The sequence below is a fragment of the Panicum virgatum genome, chromosome 8N (genome assembly GCF_016808335.1).
Source record: "Panicum virgatum strain AP13 chromosome 8N, P.virgatum_v5, whole genome shotgun sequence".
Lineage (NCBI taxonomy): Eukaryota > Viridiplantae > Streptophyta > Magnoliopsida > Poales > Poaceae > Panicum > Panicum virgatum.
The window spans coordinates 10,687,541-10,696,222 of record NC_053152.1 but is presented as its reverse complement, the minus strand read 5'-3'; the positions used below and the strand labels follow the sequence as shown (position 1 = coordinate 10,696,222).

At 48.8% G+C, this 8,682-nt stretch overlaps 1 protein-coding gene across 18 annotated transcripts in view; it reads right to left on the bottom strand.

The window, feature by feature from the left end:
* Nucleotides 1–136: 136 nt before the first annotated feature.
* Nucleotides 137–8,682, bottom strand: part of LOC120685286 (putative disease resistance protein RGA3) — a 46,938-nt gene continuing 38,392 nt past the window's right edge. For all 18 annotated transcript variants that reach the window (XR_005679454.1, XR_005679455.1, XR_005679443.1 and 15 more), the window contains one exon: nt 137–1,039. The gene's annotated coding sequence lies outside the window, so the exon portion shown is untranslated. The remainder of the gene's footprint in view (nt 1,040–8,682) is intronic.

Sequence of the window (8,682 nt, the reverse complement as noted above, 5' to 3'; positions counted from 1 at the left end):
ATTATAGAGTGGACCTCAGAATTGGAGAGTGCACTTGCATGACACCACATTTATTACATAAGCTTTTCTTGCGTTGTATCATTAAGTCACGCTGCGTTTCTCTATCCATCTAACACCGTATGCTGTAATCTAAAACTGAAGTTCGAACCATGGATATAAGTATTCATTACATAACACACCGTACATGAAATAAAGTCCACGTCTGACAACCATACAAAGTTAGTTACTTGAAACTAAAGTCTTAAACACGTACAAAGTCCATTACTCGAAACTAAAGTCTTGGACACATACAAAGTCCATTACATAGATAACATAGAATTAATACGGGACATCCTAATCCGAGTCGCAGTCAAAAGCAACTTGTCCTCACCCCAATCATTGTCATCTTCATTGCCCACCCGATTGGGAATATCCACTGCTTTCCCTTTGCGGTCAACATGGTCATCTTGTACAGGTAAGTTACCAATGAGTGCCTTCATTGTGTTGCTCTTACACCAAAATCCTCCGTTTCGTTGGATGCCACTTCCTTCTCGACGCTGGGCACCTTATGAGGCAAATCAGCAACTAGTGCCTGCATTGCCTCCATCTGGGCCTCCCGAGCTAACGCCTCCATCTCTTCCATTTTGCCATCCTCTTGTTAGCCTCCAATTTTTGGAAATAGTCTTCCCATGAACCCTTTGGGTAATTTGTATTGGTATCAATGATAAAACATTTACTTGCTCTTTCCTCCCTCAACCTCCACTTCTCGATCTCACACTACTTCTTATCCTCAATGGCCGAAAGCTCCGCATAAGTGAGGGGTCATGGATACTTCCTTCTGTTCCTCCTCCAATAAGCAATGCACTCCTCACGACCGGCCATTTCATATGCCTTCTATCCAAGTTCACATCATAGGTCTCCACAAATAGGGCCAAACAGAAAAGAATTAGGGGCAATGGAACATCATACTCACTTCTTATCTCCTTTCTTATATCTGCATTTTTTCTTGATTTCCATGACTATGAGTAATTGCCCAACTGCAACATTAGATCACACCTACCTTCTGTTATAGCCATAAATTAACAGGATTAATTTATGGGCCGAAAGCAAGATGGGCTCAAAGCAGAAGATTAAGAAGGCTTGTAAATCGGCTCCTGCGTGAGCATTTGGGCCACATGGGCCATGTATCTTTAGATTTAGTTTAAGATTAGAGATAGAGTCCGATCGGGACAAGATTAGTTTAGATTGTTTCCCAAGTCTCCGGACTATAAATATGTACCCTATGTTATTCATGAAAAGGGAGCGTCATCACGTCTCACAAAAACAACAACCTCGGCGCATCGCCACCCCTAATTCTAGGGTTTCATCCAAGTAAGCGTCATGCTGCCCTGATCGCGTCTTGTGATCAGGGCAGCGTTGTTCTTGCTTCTACCTTGGTATTACTCGTACTGAAGCGTTTTTTATGGCGAGTAATGCTAGTTATCCTGATGTTCGTAGCATGGCTTTTAGTAGATTTGTTGTGCTTTTGTTGCTAATTGTCTACGAATATCATGTTGTCTTTACGCGATCATGTTATCATCTTATACTAGCTCTTGTCGCATAGAGTTAGCTGCGTAAAGGCAACACCCTGCTTCTTTTATATCTAGTAGATCTAATCTGTTATGGTTTGCTCTTACCCTTAAGAGTTGGCATAATATCTGTTAGATTAGGCCTTGCAAACGGGTTGGATGATCCAGTGGCGTACTAGATGCTTTTATCTTAGCCTTGATAGGAATTGTTCCGGGAATCGGCTCTTGCTAGTTCTTAGGCCTCTGTTTTGGGTTATGGTTTAGCTATCTGCTATGTTTATTAGGCCCAATCACGTGTAGGATGTTCCGATCTAACAGTGAGGCTTTTACCATCGTGGATTAGATTAGTTAGGTTTAATTGAAGCAGCTTTACAGTTATTTGCTTCATTCGACGACATCTGGATGCAAACAGATCCAATTTGACACCGGGACTTGATCGGCTCTTTAAAGCCGATGCAAGAGTCGTCCTGGGGAGCCGACCACGGCTCGGACTTATGTTTACACGTGTCTTTGTACGCAGGAAACTGTTCGGAGCACGTTCGCACCCTCCTGATCGGGTATAGGTCAGGTGGCACGCCCGGCTTTCCACGGAATCTCCGGGCGCGTGACGGAATTGCGGGCCGTCGATGAGGGAGCAGTTCCTGCCAGCGCCCCGGCGACCTTCCGGCTCTTCGTGTTGCCTATCGCTGCTCGCCGGTGGGTTTCGACCGACAACACATTTTGGCACGCCCAGTGGGACTCTTCTCGGCAACAACGTCCACTGCAACAATGTCTGGAGCTCAAGATCAGGAACCCGCTCCCAAGCCCATCACGTACGAAGAGCTCCCTCCTGAACACAATAAGAAGTATGATGAGATCAAAGCTCTGTTGGAAGCCGATCTCATCGGCTCTTTTGAGAGGACCCGCAACCATGGCATCAGGTGGAAGGGGTTCTCACCAGAAGGCGCTCTTGATGACATTGATCTATCTGTGCCGTCAGAGGAGCGCACCAGGGCCCTGCGTCAGGAGATGAACTACATGGTGGCCCATACGCTTCATTGGCACTCTCAGAGCCTGATGAACGAGCTTGAGCGCGTGGCGCATCGCGTCATCCAGGAGATAATCAAGAACCAGTACTCTCCATCGGGACCAACCCTGGGGAGTCACACAGAGGAAGCTGTACTGCATTCTAGACCACTATTGTCGTTCTCATTCGCGGCTCCAAAACCACAGAGTGTGACGATCTACGTCGTCCACAATATCGGTGGTGATCCTGGAGAAGGCCAGTTCCTCACCGAGCCACCCAAGGAGATCCCGCACGGCTACACGTGCGCCTACATCCCTGACAGTGTCAATCCAACATGCTCGGTGCAGATGGTAAACCCAGGAGCTTCTGGAGCAGACGCAGAGAAACAAGCGTGGCTGGCAAAGTACGCTACTGGGCCGAGTGCTGAGCCATCGGCCCCAGGAGTTCTCAGTGTGGAGCAGGTCAGTGCAATACTGAGAGACCAGTTTGGCATCCTGCCCAAAAGAAAGGCGATCGGATATTCCAAGCCGTATCCAAGTGACTACGACTTGATCCCGTTGCCTCCCAAGTATCGGCTCCCTGAGTTCACCAAGTTCAACGGGTCAGAAGGAGCCAGCTCCATAGAGCATGTGAGCCGATACTTAACACAGCTTGGGAAGATCTCAGTATCGGATCCTCTGAGGGTCCGGTTCTTCGGCCAATCCCTTACAGGCCCGGCTTTTGGATGGTATGCGTCATTGGCTCCGGATTCGATTCGAACTTGCAGGCAGCTGGAAGATCAGTTCCATACCCAGTACCACTCAGAGGCTGCTGAAGCTGGAATTACCGACCTCGCCCAAGTCAGGCAAAAGCGAGGAGAGACTATGTCGGAGTACATATAGCGCTTCAGAGAAGTCAAGAACCGATGCTACTCATCGCGCATCACAGAGAAGGAGGCAGTCGATTTGGCTGTTCTGGGACTCGCTAAGCCGATCAAGGATCTGGCTTTTCAGTTGGAATTCACTTCTCTGGCACACATGGTGCAGAAGCTTACGACATATGAGCTTTACCATCCTGAGCTGTACCAGGACAAGTTCAAGCGCCATGTAAACATGGCTCAGGCGGATGAATCTGATGACTCTGGTGAGGAGCAAGAAGTGGCCGTGGCAGAGTGGACTCGGGGAGGCAAACCCCGTCCCGTGCAAGTGGGTCAAGCAGCAGGGGCTTGTGAAGGGCTTCGACTTCGACGTGACCAAAGCAGAGCAGATATTTGATCTACTCCTCAAAGAAAAACAGCTGAAGCTCCCAGAGAATCACAAGCTACCGACGGCACAAGAGCTGCAGGGAAGACTGTACTGTAAATGGCACCACTCGTTCACTCATGCCACGGGTGAATACAAGGAGCTGCATCGTCAGATTCAATCGGCTATCGAGCAAGGCCGATTAATCCTGGCCCAACACATGATGAAGGTTGACACGAAGCCCTTCCCGCAGGGCAACGTGGTAGAGTTGTCAGACTTCACTCCTACGGGCCAGAATTTTTCATTCCAGATCAACATGGCGGGGCCCGTACGCCGTCGTGACGAGCAAAGGAGAGAGGCCATTTCTGGCAAACGGCCCCAGGATCAAAATGAGCCAGGGCGACAGCATATTACTGAAGAGCAAGTGCGTCACATCCTTAATCAGCTTCCTGCTTCCAATCGGCTTCTGGAAAAGTATGAATATCAGCACAAGCTGCGTCGCCGATATCAATCGGAAGAAGAGGAGTATCAGTGCCGCACAGGGAGGACGCTGGGAAGGCGCCAGGCTGTACGCGACCACTGGCATTGCCCGTTCTTCAGGTACTGCTGGAATTCCGGCATGAGCCGATTGCCTACTATAGATGATTGTCTGGAGTGCAGGCCTCGAGGATGCCAGCAGGACGAGACATCGGTGTTTCGACGCTTGGGGCCCAAAGTGCATCACGACCAACATGTTGAGCGGTCGACCAGGGGTGATTCCGAGCCAGAAGATGAAGATAGGTACCATCACCCACGATGGTGTCCTGACGGGCTTAATCGCTCGCAGAAGCGCAGAGTGCAGCGCTTGCGCAATTTAGAAGAGGCAGAAGCAAAGTACCTTGACGTGCTGAGGAAGGCGCGTCCGGATCTCGCGGAACAGGTCAGGCACCCGCGAAGGGTGAAGAGGCGCCCTCCGAGAAAAGAGTGGCACCCCAAGCAGACAAAAGCCGATGAGAAGCCATCGGCTGATGTGAACATGGTGTCCGTGCTCCCATCAGAGTTCCGGGCACCCCAGCCGGAGGATTTGCCTATTGCACAGTTGGATCTTGGTCCCCAGCCGATCATCTTCGAGAAGCCAAAGGAAAAAAGCTACAAACATTTGAAGGGGCTGTATCTCAAGGGCTTCGTCAACGGTAAACCCATCAACAGGATGTTGGTTGAAACCGGTGCAGCAGTCAACCTGATGCCATATTCAGTGTTGCGCCGGTTGGGGCGTTCTTCTGCTGACCTAATCAAGACCAATGTGATGCTCAATGACTTCAACGGACAACCATCAGAAGCAATGGGGGTTCTTAATGTGGAGTTGACAGTGGGCCGCAAGACGATCCCGACTTCGTTCTTCATCGTCAACAGCAAAAGTACATATACGGTATTGCTTGGGAGGGACTGGATTCACGCCAACTGTTGTATCCCTTCCACAATGCATCTGTATCTCGTCTAATGGGATGGCGATGAAGTGGAGGTGGTCCGTGCAGATGACTCCAGTGAGGTCTTGCTCGCAGACATGAACGCCTGGGATGCGGAAGGGCAAGAGCCGATCTCAGGGATCGCCCTGGAAGATTGTGATCGGATCGAAGCGACAAAAACGGACTGAGGCTGGTCTTATCCACTGGCCTCTCAGAGTAGACACACCCTGGCATGCTGCGGGGTGTAATAGAAATAGAGAGGCCGGTCCCAGCAACCGGCCCCAAGAAATAGAAAAATCCTATTTGGGGTCGGATTTGTTACATGATGTACATACAATGGCCTGCTCTGGCAGTAGGCCACTCATTGACTATTTGGTTCCGAATGATAATGGAAGTATAGATGCGGCCAGCCCGTGCGGTTAGCCAAATAATTTTTCTTGTCATCTCCCCGTGTTTGCCGCCGATCTTGTCGATAACGAAGACTCGCCTGCGTTCGCAGCTGGTTTTTCAGACGACAGCAAGCTGGGATACGGGTTCACGTCAGGTGATGATTTGGAAGAGGTTGACATCGGTCCTGGCGATAAGCCACGGCCGACATTTATCAGCAAAAAGTTGGATCCGGTCTTGCGTGAGGAGATGATAGCATTGCTGAAAGAGTACCGGGATTGTTTTGCATGGGACTACACTGAGATGCCCGGTCTTGACAGAAGCATCGTCGAGCATCGGCTCCCACTCAAGAAGGGGTTCCGGCTGTTTCAGCAACGAGCACGTCAGATGAAGGCCGAAGTCCTAGAAGAAGTCAAGAAGGAAGTGGAGAAGATGTTGGATGCTGGGTTCATCAGGCCGTGCCGGTATGCAGAATGGATCTCTAGCGTGGTGCCAGTGCAAAAGAAGGATGGCCGATGGCGTGTCTGCGTCGATTTTAGGGATCTCAACAGAGCGACGCCAAAGGACGAATACCCGATGCCTGTTGCGGAGACATTGATCAACACAGCTGCTGGCCACAAAATTATGAGTTTTATGGACGGTAATGCCGGCTACAACCAGATCTTCATGGCCCCAGAAGACGTGAACAAGACCGCGTTCAGAGTACCTGGCACGGTCGGCTTGTTCGAATACTTGGTTATGACCTTTTTACTGAAAAATGCCGGTGCAACGTATCAACGTGCCATGAATTACATTTTTCATGATCTCATCAGCAAACTGGTGGAAATTTATATTGATGATGTTGTGGTCAAGTCCAAATCGCTGGGGGGCACCTAGAAGATCTGCGTCAAGTTTTAGAGCGGACTCGAATGTTTGGGCTCAAAATGAACCCAAAGAAGTGCGCCTTTGGCGTGTCGGCCGGTCAATTTCTGGGGTTCCTGGTGCATGAACGGGGAATCGAGATCAGCCTGAAGAGTTAAGAAGCTGTGAAGACGATGAAGCCGCCTACTACGAAGAAAGAATTGCAGAAGCTCATCGGCAAGATTAACTTTGTCAGACGATTTATTTCTAATCTGTCTGGACGCATTGAACCGTTCATGGGTTTAGTGAAGATCAAATCTGATGATGAGTTTTGCTGGGGGGGGCAGAACAGCAGCAAGCTTTTGATGAAATCAAAGAATATTTGTCAAAGCCTCCAGTGTTGGTTCCTCCTTAGCAAGATAGGCTGTTCTACGTGTACCTATCCGTGGGTGACACTTCCATTGCTTCGGTGTTAGTCCAGAAGCACGACGGCCAGGAGAGGGTGGTTTTCTACCTCAGCAGGCACATGTTAGATGCCGAGACCAGGTACCCTGAGATCGAGAAGCTTTGCCTTTGCTTATTCTTTACGTGTACAAAGCTTCGTCATATTTTGCTCTCGGCGGAAACAATTGTCATATGCAAATCGGATGTCATAAAGCATATGCTGTCGGCTCCTGTCCTGAAAGGCCGGCTTGGAAAATGGATGTTTGCATTGTCAGAGTTCGATATCCGGTATCAGCTTGCAAAAGCAGTCAAAGGATAGGCACTGGCGGATCTTGTTGTAGACAGGATCAGTACTGATATTGCTGCATTATTTATTCGTGCTTGGGCTATGTTCTTTGATGGATCGGCTTGTGATAATGGGTGCTGTGTGGGAATTCTGTTGGTCTCACCTCGTGGGGTGACTTACTCCTTTTCCATCAGAATGACTGCCCCATGCACCAATAATTTGGTGGAATATGAAGCCATTCGCAAAGGGATGGAATTACTCCTCGAAGCTGGTGCAGAAGTGGTGGAAATTTTTGGAGATTCAAAGCTGGTGATTTCTCAGCTCACAGAGGAATATAGATGTGAGAGCGAGGCTCTCTTTCCGATATGGGTGCAGTGCCGTGAGTTGATGTCACAATTCAGGTACATCAATTTCCACTAGATACGCAGGACTCTGAACAATGAAGCCAATGATTTGGCACAGATGGCTTCTGGGTACAAGGAGACAGCCAACGGGATCGACGTAGAAGTTCAGTTTCTAGAACCTGGAGACTGGAGAGCCGATATCTTCAATTACTTGAAGGATTCGGCTCGGGGGCACCCAGAAGAATAAGACTTAAGGCCATGAAGTATGTTCTGATAGGGGATGACATGTTCTACAGGACCCTGGAAGGACTATTGCTTAAATGTTTGGGACCTTCAGAGTCAAATCGGCTCTTGCATGAGGTTCATGAAGGAGCCTGCGGTACTCACCAATCGGCTCATAAGATGAAGTGGCTGATTAGGCGATCGGGATATTACTGGCCTACCATGCTTGAGGATTGTTTCAAATATTACAAGGGATGTCAAACATGTCAGAGGTTTGGGAAAATTCAGATAGTGCCAGCATCAGTAATGAATCCTATCATCAAACCGTGACCATTTAGAGGATGGGCCATGGACATGATTGGTCAGATCAACCCGTCGTCTAGCAAGGGTCACCAATGGGTCTTAGCTGCTACAGATTATTTCACAAAGTGGGTAGAGGCGGTGCCCATGAGGACAGTAGCATCAAGAGATGTGATCAGCTTTGTCAAAGAGCATATCATTCACAAATTTGGGATCCCTCAGACCATTATGACCGATGGAGGATCGGTTTTTATATCAGAGGAATTCAGAAAGTTTGCCGATGACATGGGGATTAAGCTAATCAGATCATCTCCATATTACGCCCAGGCCAATGGACAAGCTAAAGCATCCAACCAGAGCCTCATCAAGCTCATAAAGAGGAAGATTGATGAATATCCTAGGCACTGGCATGAGGTTTTGTCAGAAGCTTTATGGGCATATCGTATTTCATGCCACGGGTCCACCAAGACATTGCCGTACCATTTAGTCTACGGCCAAGACGCTGTGTTACCATGGGAAATCACGGCCGGATCAAGACTTGTTGAGTTTCAGAATGATCTATCTGCTGAATAGTATGCAGCCTTGATGAACGATAATGTGGAGGATCTGACAGAATTAAGGTTTTGGTCGTTGGAAAAAAT